We start from the raw sequence: 27252 nt of genomic DNA, 5'->3' as shown, positions 1-27252 counted from the left end.
AAGGCAGCCTAAGCCCAGCAGAAGAAGAGAAATAATAAAGATCAGAGCAGAAATAAACAATATAGAAACTAAAAAAACTGTAGAGCAGATCAACGAAACCAAGAGTTGGTTTTTTGAAAAAATAAACAAAATTGACAAACCTCTAGCCAGGCTTCTCAAAAAGAAAAGGGAGATGACCCAACTAGATAAAATCATGAATGAAAATGGAATTATTACAACCAATCCCTCAGAGATACAAACAATTATCAGGGAATACTACGAAAAATTATATGCCAACAAATTGGACAACCTGGAAGAAATGGACAAATTCCTGAACACCCACACTCTTCCAAAACTCAATCAGGAGGAAATAGAAAGCTTGAACAGACCCATAACCAGCAAAGAAATTGAATCGGTTATCAAAAATCTCCCAACAAATAAGAGTCCAGGACCAGATGGCTTCCCAGGGGAGTTCTACCAGACGTTTAAAGCAGAGATAATACCTATCCTTCTCAAGCTATTCCAAGAAATAGAAAGGGAAGGAAAACTTCCAGACTCATTCTATGAAACCAGTATTACTTTGATTCCTAAACCAGACAGAGACCCAGTAAAAAAAGAGAACTACAGGCCAATATCCCTGATGAATATGGATGCAAAAATTCTCATAAGATACTAGCAAATCGAATTCAACGGCATATAAAAAGAATTATTCACGATGATCAAGTGGGATTCATTCCTGGGATGCAGGGCTGGTTCAACATTCTCAAATCAATCAACGTGATACATCACATTAACAAAAAAAAAGAGAAGAACCATATGATCCTGTCAATCGATGCAGAAAAGGCCTTCGACAAAATCCAGCACCCTTTCTTAATAAAAACCCTTGAGAAAGTCGGGATAGAAGGAACATACCTAAAGATCATAAAAGCCATTTATGAAAAGCCCACAGCTAACATCATCCTCAATGGGGAAAAACTGAGAGCTTTTTCCCTGAGATCAGGAACACGACAAGGATGCCCACTCTCACCGCTGCTCTTTAACATAGTGCTGGAAGTTCTAGCATCAGCAATCAGACAACAAAAGGAAATCAAAGGCATCAAAATTGGCAAAGATGAAGTCAAGCTTTCGCTTTTTGCAGATGACATGATATTATACATGGAAAATCCGATAGACTCCACCAAAAGTCTGCTAGAACTGATACATGAATTCAGCAAAGTTTCAGGATACAAAATCAATGTACAGAAATCAGTTGCATTCTTATACACTAACAATGAAGCAACAGAAAGACAAATAAAGAAACTGATGCCATTCACAATTGCACCAAGAAGAATAAAATACCTAGGAATAAATCTAACCAAAGATGTAAAGGATCTGTATGCTGAAAACTATAGAAAGCTTATGAAGGAAATTGAAGAAGATTTAAAGAAATGGAAAGACATTCCCTGCTCATGGATTGGAAAAATAAATATTGTCAAAATGTCAATACTACCCAAAGCTATCTACACATTCAATGCAATCCCAATCAAAATTGCACCAGCATTCTTCTCGAAACTAGAACAAGCAATCCTAAAATTCATATGGAACCACAAAAGGCCCCGAATAGTCAAAGTAATTTTGAAGAAGACCAAAGCAGGAGGCATCACAATCCCAGACTTTAGCCTCTACTACAAAGCTGTCATCATCAAGACAGCATGGTATTGGCACAAAAACAGACACATAGACCAATGGAATAGAATAGAAACCCCAGAACTAGGCCCACAAACATATGGCCAACTCATCTTTGACAAAGCAGGAAAGAACATCCAATGGAAAAAAGACAGCCTCTTTAACAAATGGTGCTGGGAGAACTGGACAGCAACATGCAGAAGGTTGAAACTAGACCACTTTCTCACACCATTCACAAAAATAAACTCAAAATGGATAAAGGACCTAAATGTGAGACAGGAAACCATCAAAACCTTAGAGGAGAAAGCAGGAAAAGACCTCTCTGACCTCAGCCGTAGCAATCTCTTACTCGACACATCCCCAAAGGCAAGGGAATTAAAAGCAAAAGTGAATTACTGGGACCTTATGAAGATAAAAAGCTTCTGCACAGCAAAGGAAACAACCAACAAAACTAAAAGGCAACCAACGGAATGGGAAAAGATATTCGCAAATGACATATCGGACAAAGGGCTAGTCTCCAAAATCTATAAAGAGCTCACCAAACTCCACACCCGAAAAACAAATAACCCAGTGAAGAAATGGGCAGAAAACATGAATAGACACTTCTCTCAAGAAGACATCCGGATGGCCAACAGGCACATGAAAAGATGTTCAGCGTCGCTCCTTATCAGGGAAATACAAATCAAAACCACACTCAGGTATCACCTCACGCCAGTCAGAGTGGCCAAAATGAACAAATCAGGAGACTATAGACGCTGGAGAGGATGTGGAGAAACGGGAACCCTCTTGCACTGTTGGTGGGAATGCAAATTGGTGCAGCCACTCTGGAAAGCAGTGTGGAGGTTCCTCAGAAAATTAAAAATAGACCTACCCTATGACCCAGCAATAGCACTGCTAGGAATTTATCCAAGGGATACAGGAGCACTGATGCATAGGGCCACTTGTACCCCAATGTTCATAGCAGCACTCTCAACAATAGCCAAATTATGGAAAGAGCCTAAATGTCCAACAACTGATGAATGGATAAAGAAATTGTGGTTTATATGCACAATGGAATATTACGTGGCAATGAGAAAAAATGAAATATGGCCTTTTGTAGCAACGTGGATGGAACTGGAGAGTGTGATGCTAAGTGAAATAAGCCATACAGAGAAAGACAGATACCATATGGTTTCACTCTTATGTGGATCCTGAGAAACTTAACAGGAACCCATGGGGGAGGGGAAGGGAAAAAAAAAAAAGAGGTTAGAATGGGAGAGAGCCAAAGCATAAGAGACTGTTAAAAACTGAGAACAAACTGAGGGTTGATGGGGGGTGGGAGGGAGGAGAGGGTGGGTGATGGGTATTGAGGAGGGCACCTTTTAGGATGAGCACTGGGTGTTGTATGGAAACCAATTTGTCAATAAATTTCATAAAAAAAAAAGAAGATGAATAAACACAATAGTAGAAATTAAGAGACAAGTTAGTACTGATTATGCCAAGCAGGGCCTATGTAACCTTGAGAAAGTCTCTTCTCTGAACTCTTCAGACTTCTCTGAACTCTTATTTGTAAAATGAAGGAACCGAACCAGGTGGTTGAGAATATTTCTTGGCATTATGAAACAGTGAATATCTATTTCTGTTTTAATCTGACCATTTGGTATTTTATGTTATGTGTTAATTTTTTTCTTTACTTGAATGTTCCATGATAACTTTTGATGCTTACTTTGTGAAATATATTTGGCGTCAAAGTATTCTAATAATGAATCAAGATTCTCGTTAGATTTTATGTGTAGAAAAGATTCTATTCTTGACTCTAAATTGAATCAATGGATGCTTTTTAAGTTATTTCTATTCTCAGATTAGGTCTTCAGTTCATTAATAATGATTTGTGAACGGTAGCTTTGTGTCACAGACTAGCAGATGAACACTAATGTTAACGGAAGTTTAGAGTCTATTCATTCCCCTCAGAGGTCAACTTTTTCAAGTACTGGAAACAACTATTTTTGTTTAACATTATATTTCTAACAAATGCAAATTTAATAATGTTGATAACCAAAACTTAAACTTCATGACGCAATGAAAACACAATCATATCCGATTTGTTAATCTTAAAAACAGCCCAGTTAGCTCGGATAGGTTTGTTTACCTGGAAATCCATTTTTTTGTCTACAGAAGTGAATGATAGCAATAATAAATATGTTATTATGCCAAACACTACAAACACATAGTCTCATAGCAATTCTGTTAGGTACTAAACATTTCTAAATTTACAAATGGGGAGATTTAAGCAACTTGTCTGAAATCTGCAAAAAGTTCCATAGACTTCTTTCTAATGCATTGTGGAGCAGCACGTTGAGATGAATAACCTAATAGGAAAGCTAAAGTGATATGGATATTTGTTTCTGTAATCCAAGTTTGGTTACAGGTGATTGGCAAATGTAAAAATGGGCAAGTGGAAATTGTTTTTGAGTGATTTTTTTCTAGTGTGCAAATGTGTTGAAGCATGCAGAAACAAGCATTCATGCAGTTAAAGGGAAAATTTTAGTAATATGCAGAAGTAATGGTTTTCAGAAACAACTGTTTTCTCCAAAGTTAGGGTATTTAGTGCTGCTGCTGTGAGTGCAGATGAAGAAGCTGGGAAAACATTTCCTTCATTTTGAGATTGAGAGAGAGAGGATGAGAGAGAAATGAAAAAAATAAAAAGCTGCATCTTAAGCCCCTTTTTTTTGTCAAACAATATTCTGTTGGAAACAGCTACATACAAAGCTCTATGGTTCCAAGAAGGATCAATTGACCAAGATGCTGGATGCAAATGTGCAAATTTCTGGGATTTTTAACTGTGCAAGGAATTTCATTGTTATTGCTTTTATTACTTTTTCATAAATCTTAGTATTTTTTGTGCACAGAACAGAAAGCAGCCATCATGGCAGAAACTTGCTCTGTCACAATCTCTTTGTTGCATTCATATTCATGGCCACTTAGCTCAGCTGATAAATGTCATGGTAATGAGATTACCCTCTATTTCAGGGCTTCCCACTGTGCTATGGCTGTAATCTGTACTTCAGATCCCTGATGAAATTAAGAGGAAAAAAATATAGAGATGAATTAGTGCAAATTAGTCATCCTCAAAAGAAAACTTTTTCAAAGAATTACTAATTTTACCAAAAGAGAACCTACATTTAGATCAAGTGTGTTTTTTTTCTATTAAAACAAATGTTACAAAATACTAAAAATTAAAAAAAAAATGTTTACTTATTTTTGAGAGTGAGACAGAGAGACAGAGAGAGAGAGACAGGGCATGAGATGGGAAGGTGCAGGGAGAGAGGGAGACACAGAATTTGAAGCATATGCTAGGCTCTGAGCTGTCAGTACAGAGCCCAATGCGGGGCTCGAACTCACGAACTGTGAGATCATGACCTGAGCTGAAGTTGGATGCTTAACCAGCTGAGCCACCCAGGCGCCCTGATATTAAAAATTTTTTAATCACCAATATTGTTCCCATCATAAGAATACTATTTTTATTTTGACGTATTACATCCAGACTTTGTTGTCTTGCTCATTAGTAGATAGACTTTTAAAAATAGTTGCAACAATAACATATACATAATTTTGACATCTGTGTTTTCACTTGTTGTCATTTACTTTTTTTTTCCAATCACAGTGAATTTCATAACATATCAACATCATGATTTATGAAACCTCTCCTACTCTTTGGTATTTGAGTTATTATTTTTTCTTATTATATGTCTTGAAAAAAACATCTTGGTCAAGATAGCTCTTTCTCTATGTGAAATCATTTTCTAAGAACACACAATGATGGTGAAGATTATTGGATAAATATTTCTTTAAAAAGAAAAAGCAAGCACACAAGAAAGAAAGCTATGACAGTTAATATATATCACCATACTACTTTTCATAATGGGTGAAAAGTTTTGAATTTCACCAGCAGTATGTAAATAGACTTGTCTCATCACAAGCTTTTATTCAATCTTTTAATTTTCAAGATTGGTGAAAGGTACAAAACAATATTTCAATATTGCTTTTGTTTGCATTTCTTTCTAAATGCTGGGCATTTTCCTATGGAAATGGTCTGTTGCTTATTTACTGGGACATGGTTTTTTAAACCTTTTAAAAATAGGCTTTTGAGATATAATGGACATACAACAAACTGCTTATATTTACAGCCTAAAATTTTGTAAGTTTGACTTATAGCCATCACCACAATCAAGAAAAAGAACATACAACTTTTTTAAAATGTTTATTTATTTATATTGAGAGAGATAGAGTGAGCTAGTGGGAAGGCAGGGTGGGGTAAAGAGAGGGAGAGAGAGAGAGAATCCCAAGCAGACGCTGCTCTGTCAGCACAGGCCCAAAGTGGGGCTTGAACTCATGAACTGTGAGATCATGACCTGAGCCAAAACCAAGAGATTGGATGCTTAATCGCCTGAGCCATCCAGGGACCCCATACCCTCTTCAACTTCTGAAAGAATTTGTGTAAAATCAGCATTTTTTCCCTTACATATTTGGCAGAATTTACTAATAAGCCATCGAAGTCTAGAGATTTATTTGTGGAAAGGTATTTATTTATTTATTTAAAATGTTTATTTATTTTTGAGAGAGAGACCAAGTACAAGCAGGGGAGGGGTAGAGAGAGACAGAAACACAGAAGTGAAACCCGGTTCCAGGCTCTGAGCTGTCCACCCAGAGCCCGACGTGGGGCTCAAACTCACTGACCGTGAGATCATGACCTGAGCTGGAGTCAGATGCTTAACCAACTGAGCCACCCAGGTGCCCCAAAGGCTTTTAATTACGAATTCAATTTTTGAAAACAGTTATTAGGTTGTTCAGGTTCTTTATTTTTGAAGGAGTTGTGTTTGTTCGTGCCTTTTAAAAACCTGTGCATTTCACACAAGTTGTCAAATTTCCTGGCATATGGTTGTTCATAGTATTCTCTCATTAACCTGCTAGTGCCTGCAGATTCTGTAGTCAGGTTACTTTTCTTATTTATGATGTTGGTAATTTAAGTGTTTTTTCCACACTCAATCTAGCCAGAAATTTTTCTATTTTATTAGTCATCTCCAACGACCCAGTTTTGATTTCATTGATTTTTATCTAAATTTTCTTTATAAAATTTTCTAAAGTTTTCTATTTTTTATTCCTTTATTTTCTGCTTTTAGTGTTATTATCTACTTTCTTCTGTTTAATTTAGATTTAACTTTTGGTTGGATGTCAGATATTGTATACTTTATCCTGTTGGATAATAGATATTTTTTATTCTTACAAATATTCTTGAGCTTTCTTTTGGATACAGTTACTTAGAAACAGTTATTCTGTCAAGGCTTGCTTTTGAGCTGTGTTAGAATCAGAGCAGCCTTGAATCAAGGACTAACTTCCCCTACTGAGGCACTATATTGTGAGTACTCTACCCTAAATCCTGTGAATTTCAAAGTTTTTCTCTTCTTTCTTGCAGGTGCAGGAAAGTTAACTAGTCCCAGCCTTATATTATTTCTAAGGATTGTTCCCTCTAATCCTTCTAGGTTGTTTTTCTCTGGTCTCAGGGTAATTTCCTTACATGAATATTTTGACCCACACTCAGCTGGAATATTTACAGGGGTCCCTCTGCAGATCCTTGGATCTCTTGGTCTGTTTGTCTCTGTCTCCCTATCTCTCTGTCTCTCCCTCCACAGTTCTCTCCTATTTGGTACTCTGCTCTCAGACTATCAATTGTCTCTCTGTGTCCTCAACTCAGGGGTCTTTTGTATCCATTCTTGTTGACTTTTTAGAAGTGGTTTTGCTTGCTTTTCATCTATGATTAATTTCCTCATTTGTCTACTTATTTTTGTGTAACAGGTATCGTATCAGGAAAATTACTTATAGAAATAATTGACAGCTCAGGATGACTATCTTCCTTTAAAGAAGATTTAAAAAATTTTTTTTCAACGTTTTTATTTATTTTTGGGACAGAGAGAGACAGAGCATGAACGGGGGAGGGGCAGAGAGAGAGGGAGACACAGAATCGGAAACAGGCTCCAGGCTCCGAGCCGTCAGCCCAGAGCCCAACTCGGGGCTCCAACCCACGGACCGCGAGATCGTGACCTGGCTGAAGTCGGACGCTTAACCGACTGCGCCACCCAGGCGCCCCCCTTTAAAGAAGATTTTAGTGCCTCTGCTGGTCTCTGGGTTCGCTATTTGTCTGCATAACTTGACACTGAAATTTGTGTTTGAAGTTTTCTTGTCTACACAGAAGACCTGGGCTGTAGTCTGGGTTCCTTCTTTCGTCTTAATCCTGTGGCTCTTTGGATCCCAACTCAAAGCAGACAATGGAGTTTAGCCGGATTGCATACTTCACAGGTCCTGGAGGCAGAGAGATCGGCATGTCACCCAAGACTTGTAATGAGGCTAAAAACGCACAAAACAAAAAGTAGCCCAGCTTTTGGTGATGACCAACTTATGATTGGATAATGACCCTGGCAAAATGTTCCAAATTGCCATGTTAAAATCTCTGGGTCCCATCCTTTCAGTGGCATTTTAATTCCTTACCACCTACCTATTTGGTAAATTTAGGAAAATGATTTTTATATTTCATCCATCAGTTTAAAAAAATTTTTTTAAATGTTTATTTAGTTTTGAGAGAGAGAGAGAGAACATAAGTGATGGAAGGGCAGAGAGAGAGAGGGAGGCAGAATCTGAAGCAAGCTCCAGGCTCTGAGTTGTCAGCACAGAGCCCAATGCGGGGTTCCAACTCAAGAACTGTGAGATCGTGACTGAGCTGAAGTCGGACGTTTATGCGACTGGTCCACCCAGGCACCCCATCATCTATCTTTCTGGTTATGTTTATTAGAAGAGTTTTTCTGAAATATTTAGTCCACTGACAATATATTTCCCTTCAAATGTCAATAAACAGTGTTGCTGCTGTAAAGTCACTGTCTGAAATGTTAAATGCAGTATTACTTTAAATCTTTTAAATTCTTATAATACCAAATACAATGGTCAAATAATTATGACGATTAAAAATGTCTCCAGTTATTACCAAACGTCCCCTGGGGAGCAAAACTGCTGCTGGTGAAGAGCCACTGCTGACCGAAATCTGGAGGTGGGGTCGCAGGCTCCACCGGACATGCGTAGAACCATCACGTTGCACTCTCTGCTCCGAGGACTCTGCCCCAGCATAGGGCTCTAGCCTGGTTTCTGCAAACCCTGAATGTCTTGTTGCTTATTCCTCCCTCACAGACACAAGGCCACAATTAAACAGAATTGTTTTTGTTTTTGTTTTTTCTTCTCTGTACTTCTCCTTCTCATGGGGAGGGCATTCTATTCCCTTTTCTCAGCACGTAGTCCTTTCTAACTTCCTAACACTTGTCGTGTCCAGTTTAAATGCCATTCCTTTTCTGGGGCCTTTCTTCACCTTCTCATGTGCATTTCCCCCCTCACTTTGAATGTGGTTCCTCCCCTGCATGTATGAGTGATCAGATAAATCATGAAAAATATGAGGGAAGAATTTGTGTCTTATCCATCTATTGTCTTCTAGAAACAAAGGACAGGTCCCTGCATCTGGTAGGCACTAAGTAAATGTTTGTTGAATGAATAAATCACTGTCTTGTAAGACGGGATAGTAATTGTCTTCCAGATACTACTTCTAGAAAGGAACTACTTCCTTAGCTTCTGTTTTGGAATCATCATATATTTATCACCAAAGGATTTAACTAAATTATACCCTTCCTAAGTTCCTATTTCTTTGCACATATTAATTCTTGGAACATTATGTGCCATGCATGGACTACGTACTGGGTACCATTTTACTTCCATTTATTTGTCTGATAATAAGCTGCTCTCTATCTTTACTGTTGATTATTTTTAAAAATAATTTAAGGTCATTGATTGTATGCACACAATTCGATCTTGTCTATCCATGTTGACACTTACCTCAATTTTAGAATTTATAAGAAGAGAATCCTATAACCAATTGAAATTAAACTGAAAATAAACTTAATTTTTGTTCAATTTTCCTTGTGGTTCAATTGTTTCTTGTGTAATGTTTTACTGACCCAGAGTAAAATCAAGTTGTAGCAACATTTCCCAAAGAATGTTGTGCCAATGTTTTTAGGTAACCCACGAAAATAGAAAGTTGATAGTTAAATAAACCGTTGAAACTTTATGGTATATCTTGCTCTGGGGAATTCATAATTCACAGCAACATATTAAAAGTAGTAAGAAATCCTATAACAAAAATCAATCAATTATTGTTCCAATCTCATTGAACCTATTGTTTCTAAACCTTAGAAACAATAGTGTTTGTGGTTTTATAGTCTTAGTGGTTTTTTTTTTTATTTTTAAAAAATTTTTTAACATTTTTTTATTATTTATTTTTGAGACAGAGAGAGACAGAGCATGAACAGGGGAGGGGCAGAGAGAGAGGGAGACACAGAATCTGAAACAGGATCCAGGCTCTGAGCCATCAGCCCAGAGCCCGACTCGGGGCTCGAACTCACAGACCGTGAGATCATGACCTGAGCCGAAGTCGGCTGCTTAACCGACTGAGCCACCCAGGCGCCCTGACCTTAGTGGTTAAACATTGAGGTCCTGGTAGTAGATGGCCTGGCCTCCGATTCCCACTCTACCATTTTCTAACTGTGTAAACTTGGGTGAGTGTCCCAATTTTTTGGCTGGGAAAAAAGGAGGTAATGGTGGAACTGTAGAGTGTTGTAAGGATTAAAGAATACATGTGAAGTACAGTGAGTCTTGAATAACAAGGACTTGAACTACAGGGGTCCACTTACACATAACATGGTTTGGTGTTTTTTTTTTTAATTTTTTTTTTCAACGTTTTTTATTTATTTTTGGGACAGAGAGAGACAGAGCATGAACAGGGGAGGGGCAGAGAGAGAGGGAGACACAGAATCGGAAACAGGCTCCAGGCTCCGGGCCATCAGCCCAGAGCCTGATGCGGGGCTCCAACTCACGGACCGTGAGATCGTGACCTGGCTGAAGTCGGACGCTTAACCGACTGCGCTACCCAGGCGCCCCAAACATGGGTTTTTAACAATACAATCCTGTAAATGTAATTTCTCTTCCTTATGATTTTCTTTTTTTTTTTTTCTTAATATTCATTTAGTTTTGAGAGAGAAAAGACAGAGAAAACAGGGAGGGGCAGTGAGAGAGAGAGAGAGACAGAGAGACAGAGAATCCCAAGCAGGTTCCACACTGTCAGTGCAGAGCCTGAAGCAGGGCTCAAACTCAAACCATGAGAACATGACTAAGCTGAAACCAAGAGTCAGACACTTACTGAGCCACCCAGGTGCCCCTTCCTCATAATTTTATTAATGACATTTTTTTTCTCTAGCTTACTTTATTGTAAGAATATATAGTGTATATATATTGCTTTATCAGTAAGGCTTCTGGTCAACAGTAGTTAAGGTTTAGGGGAGTCAAAAGTTATATTGCATGGATGAAGGGGTCAGTGTTTCTAACCTCCATTTGTTCAAGAATCAACTGTACTTAATATTGCCTGGATTATTTAAAACCCTCAATATACATGTGTTATTATTATTTCATTAATTATTAATCATCATAATTTATTAATAATTATAATCAATAATCACATTATTAAAGTTATTGGGAATTCTATATCAGTATAATTAATAGGATTAATACATTTAATATTAATTTATCAACAATTATTTGTTATTGGCATTATTATCAGATAAATCCTGACCACAGGATTTACTTTGGAGTAAGACCTATGAGGGTCACTATGGGATTTGTTAAGAGATTTGGAGGGATTGTTACGGAGCTGTTTTTAATATAGTAGCCTTTCTAGGGAACTACGCTCAGATGGATTAGTTTTTATCTCTGGGCACGCACCTGCCAGTAGGCTGTAGGAAACAGCCAGTAAATGAAGTTTTTTCCCTCCAGGTGCACTGAAGTGCCCTACAATCCTCTCTGCCCAGAGAGAAGAATGAAGCATGAAGCCAAGAGAAAGAAAAGGACCTCCCTGCCTCCTCACATACAGATACGTACATGTACAGATGAGCATACGGAAACACAGATCCCTGCATCATGACATATATGCAGGCATCCGTTCTCAAAGAAGACACACTCACATCGGAGGAGCGTTGCTGAAGTTCCCACAGGATTTCCCGTTCCTGGTCCTACTCTCAAGAGGTTTGGCACTGAGTTCTCAGAACCACATTTCAGAATGTTTGCAGTTTTTCTTTTTGGCATACTTTAGCTCCTCTTGATTTATCTCATCAGCATTTTTTTCCCAGTAATATCTCAATTTCAATTAAAATATCTCACATTTTATTGCAAAAAAAAAACCTATAAAATCCCCAAATTCTCCTATTTCAAAGGTATAGATCAATACATCAATACAAACTTGGGATTTATTTTAACTATATTTGATGAATAGTAGCTTAAAAAGAACTTAGCTTTTATTTAGAACCTTAGAGACATGATACACATATGCATCGTGTTTAAAAGTTGGAAGTCAAAAAATAGCTTTAATAACAAAACTAAAGATAGTGTCAACAGAGATTATTAATATGCTTCCTAAATATATTTTAATGAAATGGTGCATTTTGTATTTTGCATTTAAATTTAATTAATAAATACGTAATGATATGGCTCATAAGGATCTGGTTAGAGAATTTTAACTGAAACAAATGAAATATTTGGACTGTAAGGCAAATTTTGTGCATTAAGTCACATGAATTGAGGCCAAACTGGAAATAATTTTGCCACCAATTTATAGTGGCTATAAGGAGAGTATCCTTTATGAAACCATCTAGTATTTAGGAATCTACAGATGATTAATTGCAAAAAGCTATATGAAGTTTTTTGAATAATCTAGCTGAAATACATACTGTCACATAAAATACTATGATCATAAAATGCTGTAACATAACATAAAATGTGCTGCTAGATTTAATTAATTTATTTTCAATTATTTTTAATATTTATTTATCTGTGAGACAGAGAGACAAAGAGACAGAGAGTGAGCAGGGAGGCGCAGAAAGAGAGAGACACAGAGTCCAAAGCAAGCTCCAGGCTCTGAGCTGTCAGCAAAGAGCCCAATGCGGGGCTCGAACCCATGAACCGTGAGATGATGACTTTAGCTGAAGTTGGAAGCTTAATCGACTGAGCCACTTGTACTGTTACATTTTAGAAGAATAAAGATTTTCACTTTCATAGTTCCTGTTATTAAGTTACTATTGAAGGTTTAGGGTGCCAAAAACTGGGGGATTTTAAATTTCAGACTTATTGAAAATTATATTGTTATAGTTTCATTCACTGAAGAATCTAAATATTGATTCTACAGTTTTCAAGACACTGGGTAAGAGGTATCTTAGCATTTTTATTTCTAGATCTAATTGAAGATAGAATCTGAAGATTGACCATATTAGAAAACAGATTTGGATAGCCACCTTATAAGCTATAAAGATTTTTAGAATTTAAAAATAGAAACACAGTTCTTAAAGGCTGAATTAAGAAGTCAACACTAACCTGTATCCGTATACTTGTAGTCATACACATGGAAAAGACAGTTGAGTGTTTTTACATTAAAATAATCATTGTTATATGGATGCTGTTTAGTTTTTTCTACTCCTGAAGTGAGGAAAACAGTTACTTTTATATTATCTCTTTGCTTAATTTGAAGGTAAATATTAAAAACAAATGGCTCTCTTAAATTATATTTAATGAGGAGAATAAAAATTATGTCAGTTGTATAACGGAAAAATTTGGTAAATATTGTAGATTATTTTGCTTTTTAAAAAAGTGTTTATATTTGAGAGAGAGTGCAAGCAGGAGAGGGGTAGAGAAAATGGGAGACAGAGAATCTGAAGTAGGCTCTGTGCTGACAGTAGAGAGCCCTATACGGGGCTCCAACCCATGAACTGTGAGACCACAGCATGACCTGAAGTCGGATGCTTAACCGACTAGGCCACTCAGGCACCCCGATTATTTTGCTTTTGATAAACACTTTTCTGCATATCTCTTACATGGCTATTTGAGTAAAAAGTTATCTCCAGCAGGAGTGCCTGGATGGCTCAGTTTGTTAAGAGTCCAACTTCGGCTCAGGTGGTGATCTCATGGTTCGAGGGTTTGAGCCCCGCATCAGGTTCTGTGCTGTCAGCTCAGAGCCTGGAGCTTGCTTCGGATTCTGTGTCTCCTCTCTCTGCTCCTTCCCCCATCTCTCTCTCTCTTAAAAATAAATAAACATTAAAAAAATTAAAAAAAATTATCTCCAGAAGAGTTAATTCTTCTTCAGGAGTAAACAGTTAAAAACATTTCATTTCTTTGAGAAAGAGCTCATCTGAAGAGACTAGGTGACAATGTAGTTCTCCAAATCACATCAATATTTGTCTATAGCTTTGCTGGAATAAATGTTTGCCCTATAAGTGAATTTACAAGTCAAAAAATAAATTACTTGACTAGATTGCTAAACTAGGAGATTTTAGGAAATATAGAGTTTCTGGCTTTCTTTTCTTGTATAGGATCATCTAGAGCATCATCTCTGTAACCTCAGAGACTTAGCAAAATTGAAGCAGGTCTCTTAAGGTGCTGCCAAAGACTCTATGGTGGTCTCACCTTTGGTGGTCTCACCTTTGGTGGATCCATTCTGACCACTGAGTTTCTGAGTTCTTCCTTTGGTCCAGTCTTCTCCCAAGTCCCTGATGCCATGCAGCTCCAGACTCCATATAGTACAAGTCTGGTCTTTCACAAGACTTCTCCCAGGTTAAGGGAACCCAACCATCTGTCCTTCACTCCCCCCTTCCAGACATCTGCTCTGGACTTCTGTGCCTTCCTATTTGAGTACTCTCTTTCACATATAGAGAAGTATTCATGCCTTCCTCTGCCCTCTTCTAATTATTTGTCTGTTCCTGGACTATCATTTCTTGTCTGTTGCCCCAACCTGTGGAAATCACATAGTGCTTTAGTTACTAGAATGAACTTTCTTTTATCATCTAAAACTTGGGTCTGCTAATTACCTGCCCTGCTTCAGTTGGTGGAACTATTTCTACGTCTCAGTTTCTCTCAGTTTTCCCTGTCTCACTACAGTGAATAAGATCATATCTGAAAGACATTTGAGGCTGGAGATTATTGGGGTGATGGGAAGAAAAGAGCTTAAAGGATCAAGAATTTTGCTTAATCGAACTTGTTGTCAATGTGCTTTGTACTGAATTCAGGATTAGTGTATTTTTTCTTTCAAAGTTCACAAATCTGAAGATGGAAGATGAGCTTTCAATTTTTTTGGTCATTGCATATAACTTGCCAGGGAAATAGTTTTTTTTTTTCAACGTTTATTTATTTTTGGGACAGAGAGAGACAGAGCATGAACGGGGGATGGGCAGAGAGAGAGAGGGAGACACAGAATCTGAAACAGGCTCCAGGCTCTGAGCCATCAGCCCAGAGCCTGACGCGGGGCTCGAACTCACGGACTGCGAGATCGTGACCTGGCTGAAGTCGGACGCTTAACCAACTGCGCCACCCAGGCGCCCCACTAGGGAAATAGTTTTACTAGGTAATTTAATAAGGGAATCGGATGGATTGAGGTGTTTTGTCAAGTAACTAATGGAACTATTAGGATTTTAGTCGTAATTATATATCCAGACTAGAAATCCTGAAGCAGATCAGATATTCTGACTATACAACTTACTGAATATCCTCTACAGAGAACTTCTGATTTCCAAGATGGGCATGGAATGTGAATCTGGAGCCACTTGTTTTCTTGGATGAAGGCCAGACAAAGGTGCATCACAATCCCATAGCAAAGGTATGTATCGAGAAGGGCTCATCAGACTCAAATGTCTTATGATTTTGAACCCAGGTTGCACTACAACAAAATGTAGCTGGCCTTAAAGCAACGTTTTTCAGAGTATTACTTCAACCACTGCTTTTAGTGATGTAAATTAGCATTATAGAAAAACAGAGTTTCTATGATGAAATATATTTTAGAACTGCTGAGTTAAATAAAAGTAAGCAAACTTCTTTATTGAAGGGCATCCTGAGCACTTTAATATATGAAAGTGCTCTGTGAATCTTCAAAAAAGGAATATTTTGTGAAGTATTCTGCAAATGTTTTTGATCATGTACCCAAATTTTATTCAACGAAAACTACAAAAAACAAATGTTTGACGCTAGTCTAATTTGGGACATAGATTTAGGGAACCCATTTGATGCAGTGTTCAGATGCAGAGTGATCATTAGCAAACATCATCATTTACTAAAATAAATAACATATGTTGACAAATGTAACGAATAGCCAAATGGTCACGCAAATGTTTCCTTGTGCTTCTAAGCTCATAAACCCTAAAAATAGTATTTTGTACTTGAAGTAATTATAGTTTGCATAATTAAAATCCTGAGTTTTAGGTCTGGCTACTGATTTGGGGCTTAATATTTTTTATTATGGCAGAAACTGGCAATCCCGGAGGGAGGCTTAACCTTGAAAAATAATCTTTTTGCTCTTTTTTATGAAACTGTGTGTTGTAGGAACCGATGGCCCTGCCAGTTTCTGGGACTTGGTTGTTTTCTTGTTGACTGATGGCTACATACCCATTATTAAAGGTGTTCCAAAAATTTTTTAAAGTCCTCTTTAGGTGTGATGAAGGGGAAAAAGACTAGAAAGGCAAAATTGAATTTTCTATCCAGAAAGAATTTTTCAGTTTCCCCCAAGCCAGTTCTATCCTCAAGGAAGCTTGTCAGACTGCTTAAAATATGATACGGTCTGAGTTACCACTATGACCAGCTTGTTTTAGACATGGAGTTCCCAAAGCAGTGTCTGCTCTACAAGGATTTTTGTTTCTTTGTTTCAGAGTACCTGGCTACTGAGAGTAAGTTACCAAATACTCAATATTCTTCCTATCTCTAGGATGCCTCCAGTCATGTTCTCTGACTTTTCTCCGTGATGAAAACCACTTTCTCTGCCTACCCCACAACAGAGGAGTAATTTGGAGATACTCATGTAATCATCACATGATCTTATAAGTAAGATGTTGTTATTATTCCTGTCTTCCATGAGAGGAAACGGAGGTGAAGAGAAAGAACTGACCTTCCCAAGGCCACACAGTTGGTAGTGAGAAAGCTGTGTTGAACGTGAGCAGTCCTTGTCCAGAGCCCAGACACTTCAAGCCACTACATCACACCCCTCTTGTCAGCTAAAGGGAGATCCTAATCATTACAATGCATTGCAGTGGACCATGACGGTGCATAAGATACTATGACGCTTGCTTCCATTTTTTCATGATCTAGAGTTTGAGAAAGGTGCATTGTGGCTTTACTCACACTGTATGTCTGCTTATAAATTTTCACTGACTTTATGTCACACTGCAGTATGAATCATTTGAAACCAACCAGCCTAGTCTATATTTGTCAGTGTAAGTGTCAAGCACTCTATATTCTGAGCTTTTATTTCAACACTCGAATGCTTTATCTACTGTTATTCTTCATGGACATACCACTATAATCAGTCATGTTTGTTTGTTTATTTATTTATTTATTTATTTATTTAAATATATGAAATTTATTGTCAAATTTGTTTCCATACAACACCCAGTGCTCATCCCAACAGGTGCCCTCCTCAATACCCATCACCCACCCTCCCTCCCTCCCATCCCCCATCAGCCAGGCATATTTATTTAACTTATCCTGCTTCCAAGGCTTTGTTCATATTTCCATTATAAGGAATAGCCACACATCTTTTCAGATTGTCTAATTAAATTATTTCTTCAAGGACTATTTCACAACTCACTTCTTCCATAAAAATGCTGACCACTTTACCTGCTGTCTCGAAACTTGTCTTTGAAACTTCTGAAATATATTTTAAATACAAAATATATTTTGCATCACAGTGGATGTGACCTTTGAGTGTAATCTTAAGGATGTTAAGAGTTCATTGGCCAGAAAAACAGCCTGGGCTCTGGATGGTGTGGGAACTATCACAGAAGAGCAAACATGACAGAGCATTCCAAGGGAAAAGCTTAGAAAAATTGGTAAAAGCCAAATATTAAAAAAAGTATGAAACTTCCTACCAATTGAGGAATATGTCCTGAAAACAATGAGAAATCAAGGAAAGATCCTAAAAAGTGCGTAACTTTTTGAAAAAATGGCTAATCAACACTATAGCTGAATTCTGTCTTCCGATTGCCTTTTATTTGTTTTTCTCATAGTGGCAGTGTGGAGAGATGATTTTCAAGCCTTCAAGAAATTATCGCTTTAAGCCAGGTAGGAAATGTTGAAGACTGCAGTGCAATGAATGGGACAAGAGCAGTGGACTAGAAGAAAGAAGATGTATGTAAGAGATAGTTCATGATCAAGTAAATGTGGGGAAAAGGAAGAGAAAGAATCAAGAATCACTTCTAAATTTTTGATTTGGACAACATAATTTGTAATAGTACCATTAAGTGAGTGAAAGATTAAGAAGGGAAGTGGGTGTTAAAGTCCTTTCATTGTGGGCTATCGAAGGCCATGGGTCTGTAGGAAGTGAGATGACAACAGACAACTGGAAGTCAGAGGCATATGGCTGAAGAGAGAAGTTCAAAATGGATACATAACTTGTGATGATAGGCTGTTCGTAATTGTTGATTCCATATACTTGAATAAAAACAATCAGGGGATATGCAAGGTGAGGCCTTCCAAGCTTGGATCAAGGCAGAACGAAGAGTTGGATAGATTCTCCTGTTTCCCACACAGAAACCCAAATCAATGGATCCAAGTTCAGCCCCAAATCCACTGAAACAATGCAAAATTAAGGAAACAAGCCAGTGTACAATAGTTTATGTGTTACACTGACTGTCATTTTTTGATTTAGTATTTGTAATAAATGTATAATCTGTCAAATATATTGTTTTTAAGTTTTAATTCAATATATACAGGGGATCCAGATTTGCACGTGCGTCAAAATGAATCTTCTCGAGTGAATGATTTTGAATGGAAGCATCATAAATAACCAGCACTAACTATTGCACATTTAAATTGAATTCTTTTATTTTAAATATTCACAGTACAGGAATTCATTAAGCCTGAATAGAACATCATTATTTACACATCCAAGGAATAACTCCAGTGGTAAATCAGTGAAGTACTTACGTTGAATATAGGAAATATGATTGAAGAAAGAGAATTCTTCTTACACATACAGGCTCAAACCCTTTATACATTTATTTCTGCCTTGGGATCTTAGCATGGATCATTGAAGTCACTATTAATTGCTGAACATAATTTCAAAAAATTATAACAATAGCAATCATACCATATATTTATATAAACCCAGAAAGACATCAATGGGCCAGAATCCACATTACGATGGCATTTTTAAGGGAAGGAAATTTCAAATGACATCTCCAGTTTAATTTGTGGAAAACACAAGTTCTTCAACTAGCTGAATATACAGATTTCCTATGGCATTTTGCTTTGCATGGCTTATTAAAATATTTGCTTAGCTGCCATAACATGTTATGTTATTTACAAGTTGAATCAACGAAGGGAACAATGTGTAGCAAACTAAGAGCCCAGAGCAATGTTCGTTGAATGCCATACACATATAACATCGTGGTCAGTGAAGGTGGCCTCCACACTGCCAGCACTGACTACTCAACATTTGGATTAATGATTTTCTCCAGGCTATAGCAAGGATCAGTTGCCTGAGTTTCAGCTTTTCTTACTGTTATAGTAACTTCACTGAAGCTGTTCAAATTGAACTTGAATGAACCAAACTTGTGTAAATAAATAAATAAATAAACGTATAAATAGGATCCCCACTGTTTTAATCACATGGCAACAAAATTACCTTCCAATAGTATAAATGCTTATATTGGTGTTTTAAGTCACCTAGTGCTATGTTCTAGTCTTACTATATTATGATGAATAACTAATTTCATTTGGGAAGTGGTCATTGGTCCACATATATTATCTGTTTAGAATTAAGCCCTTTCAAAAGCACAAGTATATTTTCTGAAAAAGAACACAAAACAGAAACAAAAACATAAACAAAACTTCACTGAATGAAGTAATTTCTGTTCCCAAAGACTACTGCAAATGATCAGCATGTGGAGGCTTGGTGTTATTCAGCAAAATTCGTATTTTCTGTAGAATCTCTATTTTTTTTTTTTTTCTTAAAACCCAAGTTACTGAGAAAAAGATTTTTTCCCCTCTTCTGCCAAGCACACTGATTGGCTGTTCACACTGCCTGGATGTTCTACATCATTGCCCAACTTGATGTTGTACAGACATGGCCTCAAGTGTTTAGCATTCCCACACCTCCCACCATACCCCCCCGACCACCCCTGGCAGTAGTACTGATTTTGGCAGTGTAAAAAAACAAAAGACACACTATTCTTGATTGTAGAAAAAGCTGCCAGAATATTGTGTTCATAGTACGGAACTGATTGAGATATTTTTCACATCTTCATGCTTTTATAATAGTAAATTGCTATGCAGTAAATTGTGTCATTTGCCAACAAATGATTTTATTTGTTGTATTTTATTGCCAACGAGAGAGTCCAAGAAGAAAATTGGGGAGGGGGGGATTTTACCCCATTATGCTGCCAAGTTAGAAAAAAAGCAAAGCAGCATTGTCTATTGGCTCATTAGTACTAACATTTTCACTTTACTCAAGTTTAAAAAGAATTTTTGAAAGGATGTGAATCATGCACACAGATTGAGATGAATCCAATGTATGAGCTGGCAGTGTAAATGCCTCTCTAAAGTTGCATGATTCACTAATGGCATGCATTTTTTCACCTAATATAACACAACCTTAATATCTTCATATAATTCCTAACACATTTTATTTCAAACATGCACTGGCTACTAAAATAAGATTTTAAAGAAAAGCTGATGTTTGATATAAAATAATCATGTCTTTTCAAGTGTGGAAAAATACTCTACAAAAAAATAAGTAGAAAAGTGGTTTCTGATCAATGTGTGATTTTATCTATAAAAATTCAGATGACTAATTAGTGTGCTTACAACAACCCTATGGGGTCTGCATTGCAATAATACACATACAGAAAGTTAATAGCATTAAACAACTATTAGCACAATGCAATTAAATCCTTATCAGAAATAACATGAACCTATAAACTGTACATTTGGCATTTAGGTTTCAGAATATTTTTAAGAGTCCACTTAAATATGACAATACAATAGTGCAAAATCACATTACATTAAGAAAACATACAATTATCACCCAAATGGTTTATGGATTACTGACCCTTACAATTCACATATTGGCTAGAATTGGCACATTTTATTTCACCATGATAGTTTTGACCTTCTTTACTTGAGTGTACATTATTTTATTCAAAGTTACACTTGAACTACATAGAAGAAGTATAGGCATATGTGTGTGTGTATGTGTGTTCTTGAGGAAATGAGAGAAGAGAAAGTATGTAAAGTCCCCACTCTTTATTTGCAAAACTCCACTGCATTTTTTTTAGCAACCATTTAATTAGAGTTCCTAAGGAAATTGCCTGGTAACTATTTTATCTTCTTTCTTATGGCTCCCAGAGCAGTGACATGGCCACATGGAAGAGAGCAAGGAGGAAAGAAGGAAAATTCTAGAAGAGTATATGGCAGCCCATGCTCCGTGCCAGGCTAACTAAACCAGAATGTCTAATCAAGAAATCAAGATTTATGAAGTGACTGTAATGTAAAGTCTACCACACTGTTGACACATGAGATGTCAGTGACCCCTCCCCCCCCCAAAAAAACCTAGTGGATTATGCGATGGATTGTGCCACCTGAAGCTTGGGTTCGAATCCTTGGTTTACTACTCTTTTCTTCCTTTCTGCAGCTTTGTGAAACTTGAATCTACATTGAGACTTGTTAACTCTTTACTTTTTCCCTTTAAAAACCTCTATTAGGTTTTTAGATTGTTTTTAGGTTGTTTTAGATTCAGAATAAACCGCATTATTCCAATGATTAATCTCAATAATTTCTCTCAAATTATTGCATTCCCGCCAGCAAACATTACTTTTTACCTTCATCTCACATATGATTTATAAAAATGTTATTTTTATTTTGTCACAATTACTCCATTAACCCTGTCTCCTACCAAATCCAATCTTAAGTTAAAAAAAAGAAAAAATAAAAAAGAGGGAGGGGAAAAGGTCCACGTGAATAAATATACTGATTTTGAAGGCTGCCATCATGCTGATAGCTCAAGAGATTTAAATTTTTATTTAACAGTAATAAAGATGTCATTGTTTTCACTACTTTTTTCTATCTCCATTTCCAATGCTATATAGCCTGTTCATCTTCCAGCACAAGAGCTCTCATTGTTTTGAATGTAAAGCATCTATGAGCTAAATGATGTTTTTTCCCCCAGTAAATCAACTCCTGCTCTCAAGTATGATAGTCTTTGTCCTTTGATTCATTATTTTTAAATAATATATAAGATATCCAAGATAGGTCATCTATTATCTAAAAAGGAGACAGCTCCTGCCTTTACATAGAATGAGATATTCTTGGTCTGTTTAAGGCTCTTAAAGAAGAAAGCCAGTATTTGGAAGGCCTGATCTCATTACAGTCCCTGGAGACACATATCCCATCCCAGATGATAGTAAGCTCTCTTCTGGCAATCTGGCCTTGGACGAGGAAGTCATCTTCAGGATTGTCTCATCTGAGGGACTGAAGGTGGCTAATGAGGCCAGTCCAAGATGGGGGATGCACTGTTGTAATTCTGGAACATATTTCTTGCACAATGAGTAGTGTGGGGTTGTTAAGTTAGTCTGGGTACCGTATCTGTGGAGACTGATTTTCTATCTCCTGCACCTTCATTAATCAAAATGGAATGCAGCCTCGTGTGTAAGAGTCAGCATAGTTAACATACTTCTCCGAAAAAAAAATCACTCTGAAAACTTCTCAGATAAAATGTATATTTGTTTCTCCTAATGAAATTCCAGCCAGCTCTAATTTAACATTCTTTATGTATACAAGAAATTCAATAATTTGGTTGCCAGATAACTCAGAAAAGTAATTTTTGAAATTTTCTAATGTGTCTGAAATAAATGTTTCTAATGTTCTTTAAAGTGAGATGATTATGAACTACTTAAAACTACTATTTTGAATGTTATTCATTTTTTTCACACATACATATAAAAAATTCCTTAAGTTTACTTTTTTGTTTTATTACAGTATAACTTAGAAACTGTGCAAATGAACAGCTGAGATTAGTCATGTCAAAATTTTATTATGCAATTAGCAATTAGAGTAGTCTTACAGTCTGGCTAGGAATTATTTTTATTTCTGCACCACTAAACAAATACATTCCTGTTTATTGAATTTATACTCTAACATTTTTAAAGTAACTTTTAGAATTTTTTTTAACTTTAGGAAAAGTAGATGAGGACCTGATTCTGTTTCTAACTTATGTCATTAACTGGCTCTGTGGCCAAGCTGATGTGGAGGAACTCAGGTTGTTGAATATTTCTGGGCCTCTTTCCTTACCAGCCCATCACCTCTGAGAATCTTCCTGCTACTCCATTCTGTGACATGAGCTATGCCAACTAATAATAAGCTAAATTAACTGTTAACTTACGGATTGTTCATAACAGTGAGGGGAAATTAAGCCTGCTGGAGATCCAATTATTTTAAGAAATGGAGCATGTGTGTACTGATGGAAATAATGCCTGTGTGCTACCAAGGCCAGCTCCCCACACCCCTTCCAGTACTTAGCAATTACAGAAGATGTGAATGCATGCTTCCACACTGTATTTATTTGTTTCTCTTATCCTGAAGATTGTTCCTTCGGCTTACTTAAATTTGCAGCGATTCTTATAAGCTGTCTGCTTAATTAACATCTTCAGTTTGGGAACTGAAATTGTGGAGACAGTTTGGAGTTCCCCACAATGATCTTTTATTATAATAAATGATACTCACTGAACATATTTTCTCTTCACTTAAGTGTTATTTCATTTGTCCTCACAAAAATATGCATCAGGAATATGCTACCTCCACTTTACAGATGCAAAATCTGAGGCTTACAGGAGTCACATAATTTGTATACAGTTAGTTGTATACATTAGTGCCTGTATACAGGCAGAGCTGGGATTCAATTGTAAATCTGGGTCATCAAAAATCCATGTGCTACAGATAGCTCATTGTTATATGCCAGTTGCAAATTACTTTTCTACCCGTCAAACAAAGACTTTGGGGGCGCCTGGGTGGCGCAGTCGGTTAAGCGTCCGACTTCAGCCAGGTCACGATCTCGCGGTCCGGGAGTTCGAGGCCCACGTCAGGCTCTGGGCTGATGGCTCAGAGCCTGGAGCCTGTTTCCGATTCTGTGTCTCCCTCTCTCTCTGCCCCTCCCCCGTTCATGCTCTGTCTCTCTCTGTCCCAAAAATAAATAAAAAAAGTTGAAAAAAAAAAAACAAAGACTTTGGGACACTGAAAATAAATTCTCTTAAACATATACAGCTCCTTAGAGGATCAAAGAAGAATAAAATTTTATGGTTGTAAAGGATCCTAGTAATTGGGCAGTCCAATTTTTCATGTTATAAATTCAAACATGCATTTAGAACCTAAAAAGAGAAAGAGAGATATGCTCTCCAGGTATATATACTTTGCTTTTCCTAATAATTTCTCCAGGACAAGATTGAGCAGGTCTTTTGTGCAGACTGATTGTTTCCAGAGATGACCCCACATTAGTATCATCTACGGAGCGTTTACAATTGTTTGTCTCTGGGTCCCATTTCCAACCGATCAGATCAGATCTCTCGAGATCTGGCATCCACAATTTTAAATCCTCTCCAGGTGATCCACATGTGCATCTAGGCTTGAGAAATACTACTATGAATGAACCACCCACAACTTAGAAGATTTGGAGACTGTAGATAACCTGTCCCAAGTCAAGGGATTAGTCAGTACCATGCTCATGTATGAAATGATGAGGCATACAGAATGTCTTGGCTCTTGAAGTTGAGAAAACACTTCACTGACATACTCGGGAAAATTCTAGGTGAATTTAAAAAGGACGTTAACATTGCAGGTGAATTTTAAAAAGACATTAGCTTGTATGGGTTAAGCAAAAGAATACATTCCATTTTACAGGTGGCTAACACACAGGCCTCAAACCTGACAGCAGCATATCAGAACTATCTGGAGATATTTTGAAAATACAGATTCCAGCTCCCATCTCAGACCAGATAATCAGAAACTGTATATTATTCATACTTTTCAAAATGATTCTTATGCAACTGATCCAAGAAGTTCCAGTGACATAGGTGTGTTGAGAAATGCTGACTGCTGACTGGCTTAGGATGGCTTATAAACTATAGCACGGAGCAGAATAACTTAGGAAAAGGATCAAAAGCATGCTATTTTTTTTAACTTATTTAAAGAGATTCCAATTACACGAGCAAGATCAAGGAATCAGTATTGTTCATAAATAACCTCTGGTGGATTCTAGGTCTGTTGACCCAGGAGCCAGGCTTTTCAGTAACACTGAAAAGGCAGCTGGCATTGGAGAGGTTCTTTTTAAATTATTTTTTTACAATATTTTCAAAGTAGATCAAATGAAAAATATATAGTAACTATGAGTTAAGAGTAACTACATTGTTTAGATATAGTCAATCTGGCTTCCTCAAATATCCACTCCCTGTTTTATTGTCATCTGGGGATTTGCAATGTGCCTTCCTCTGCCTCCCTGAAATTTTTGCATTGATAAAAAGTTTTAGATTATTGTAATAAGAATGTGGGTGATATAGAAAAATCTATAATATTTTAAAATAATGCTCGTTAAATGGTTGCTTTTCTATGGGCAGTTAAGGTCTTAGTGGGTAGTGAGTACATGAATTGCAAAAGATGAGGTAGAGAATGAAGGGGAAGTTAGTTAAAGGGAGAAGTTTAGTTAATTGAGCACTTTCTATATTCCAAGCATTGGATTTTTTCCATATATTAGTTTAGATAATCAATTTTATACTTTAAATGCCTATTTAGAGAAATAAGAGGGAAATCCGTTTGAAACATTTACTTCCAAAAAATTATATGGTCATTGGAATTTCATTTGCAAACATATGCATATATCAGTTTAGATCTTAGATGAGAGAATAACTGTGCCAGAAGGAACTTGGCAAACAACAAGGTCCAGAAAAGTTAGGTGGCTTTCTCAAAACTATAGTTTGTTGAACCTATAACCCAGTGTAGCATTATTCATATTTCTGGTTTAGTAGGCTCTCTCTCATTTTTGTTCTGTTACCTGCTGTGTATAATGTTTATGAATATGGATGCATTCAACATGAATTACTGAGAGGGAGACCACTTTGGATACTGGTTGAGCTTACCCATTTGCAAAATGCTACAAAATCTTTAGATGAGAGACAACCTGAAAAGAATATCATCTCAATTGACTGATGTTTGCAATACAAATGAGTGCAGTTAGGGAGGAAGGAAACTGGATTTCTCTCCGTGCATAGTTTGGTAATAAATACATGCCCTTCACAGTGCTTGCATTTACATTCTCCTCAAATACCAGGTGTCTTTCCTATTAGAAACAGTTGGCATTAACATTTGAATATAATGTTAACATGTTTCCAATCCTTTTAAATCTTTCTTGAGGTGTTACTTCTTTTGGGGTGCTAGAATGCAATAAGATGAAGGAATAAAGCCTTCCTTTGCATCTAAGCAGTAAACTGAACAATGAAATAAATATCATATACAACCTCTAACTGATGTCAATAAGCTGGAACTGTTATCACACATAGAAAAATTCTGCATGATCCCCAAAACAATTTCCTTATTCATTGAACAAATATTTGCCTCCTCTGTTTTAGGCACTGTGCTTATCTTTTAGATCCTGAAGTCTGCATATCTAACAGTTTGCTTGGAATTAATTCATTAAGAAGTTCCTCTAAATGAGATCAGAGTTCAAGGGAACTCAAAGATATGGTTAAGCACAAAGTCATAATGAAAGGACCCAAATCTTGTTTTGGTAATATTATTTCATGCAAAAACATTTTCTAGGTGATTACCTTAAGACTCATGGAATCTAGTTTGAAAATAGGCATGCAAAAAGATATTAATAGTATAGTTTCCTATTCTTTCCATATTTAACCTCCAATTGGAGGCAAGAATGTAAAGCCGCAGCAAATAATTCTTAAATATTCTGTCACTTCACACCTCAAGTGCTCTAAGCTTTCTAAGCCCTCACAACAGAAAACATTTATGCACATTCTAGGATTATCAGGACTTATGTAGTACATGCACAAATTTTAGCTGATATTGGTTTCCCACTAGGATAACTTTTTTTTCCTGTTGCTGTTTCATATTGTAAAATTTATGGCTGTCATAGAATATGACTGTCATGTATTTTTTCAGAGTATAATACTGCTGGGTATGAAGAATTCATTATACATTCTTACTGCAAATACCTATAATGATTACTATTTATATATTCTTTTTTTTAAAGAATTTTTTTTCAATGTTTATTTATTTTTGGGACAGAGAGAGACAGAGCATGAACGGGGGAGGGGCAGAGAGAGAGGGAGACACAGAATCGGAAACAGGCTCCAGGCTCTGAGCCATCAGCCCAGAGCCCGACGCGGGGCTCGAACTCACGGGCCGCGAGATCGTGACCTGGCTGAAGTCGGACGCTTAACTGACTGCGCCACCCGGGCGCCCCTACTA

At 36.9% G+C, this 27252-nt stretch overlaps 1 long non-coding RNA gene across 4 annotated transcripts in view; it reads left to right on the top strand.

The window, feature by feature from the left end:
* Positions 1 to 21575, top strand: part of LOC125165454 (uncharacterized) — a 256415-nt gene extending 234840 nt beyond the window's left edge. For 3 of the 4 annotated variants that reach the window (XR_007152110.1, XR_007152109.1, XR_007152108.1), the window contains 4 exons: positions 11539 to 11787; positions 15300 to 15400; positions 16499 to 16614; positions 17796 to 21575. This is a non-coding gene — a long non-coding RNA (uncharacterized LOC125165454). The remainder of the gene's footprint in view (positions 1 to 11538; positions 11788 to 15299; positions 15401 to 16498; positions 16615 to 17795) is intronic. The other variant, XR_007152111.1, reaches the window with a different exon arrangement.
* The last annotated feature ends 5677 nt before the right edge of the window (positions 21576 to 27252 follow it).

This window comes from Prionailurus viverrinus, chromosome B2 (assembly GCF_022837055.1).
Source record: "Prionailurus viverrinus isolate Anna chromosome B2, UM_Priviv_1.0, whole genome shotgun sequence".
NCBI lineage: Eukaryota > Metazoa > Chordata > Mammalia > Carnivora > Felidae > Prionailurus > Prionailurus viverrinus.
The sequence above is the reverse complement of the archived record's forward strand: the minus strand, read 5'-3'. Positions and strand labels throughout refer to the sequence as shown.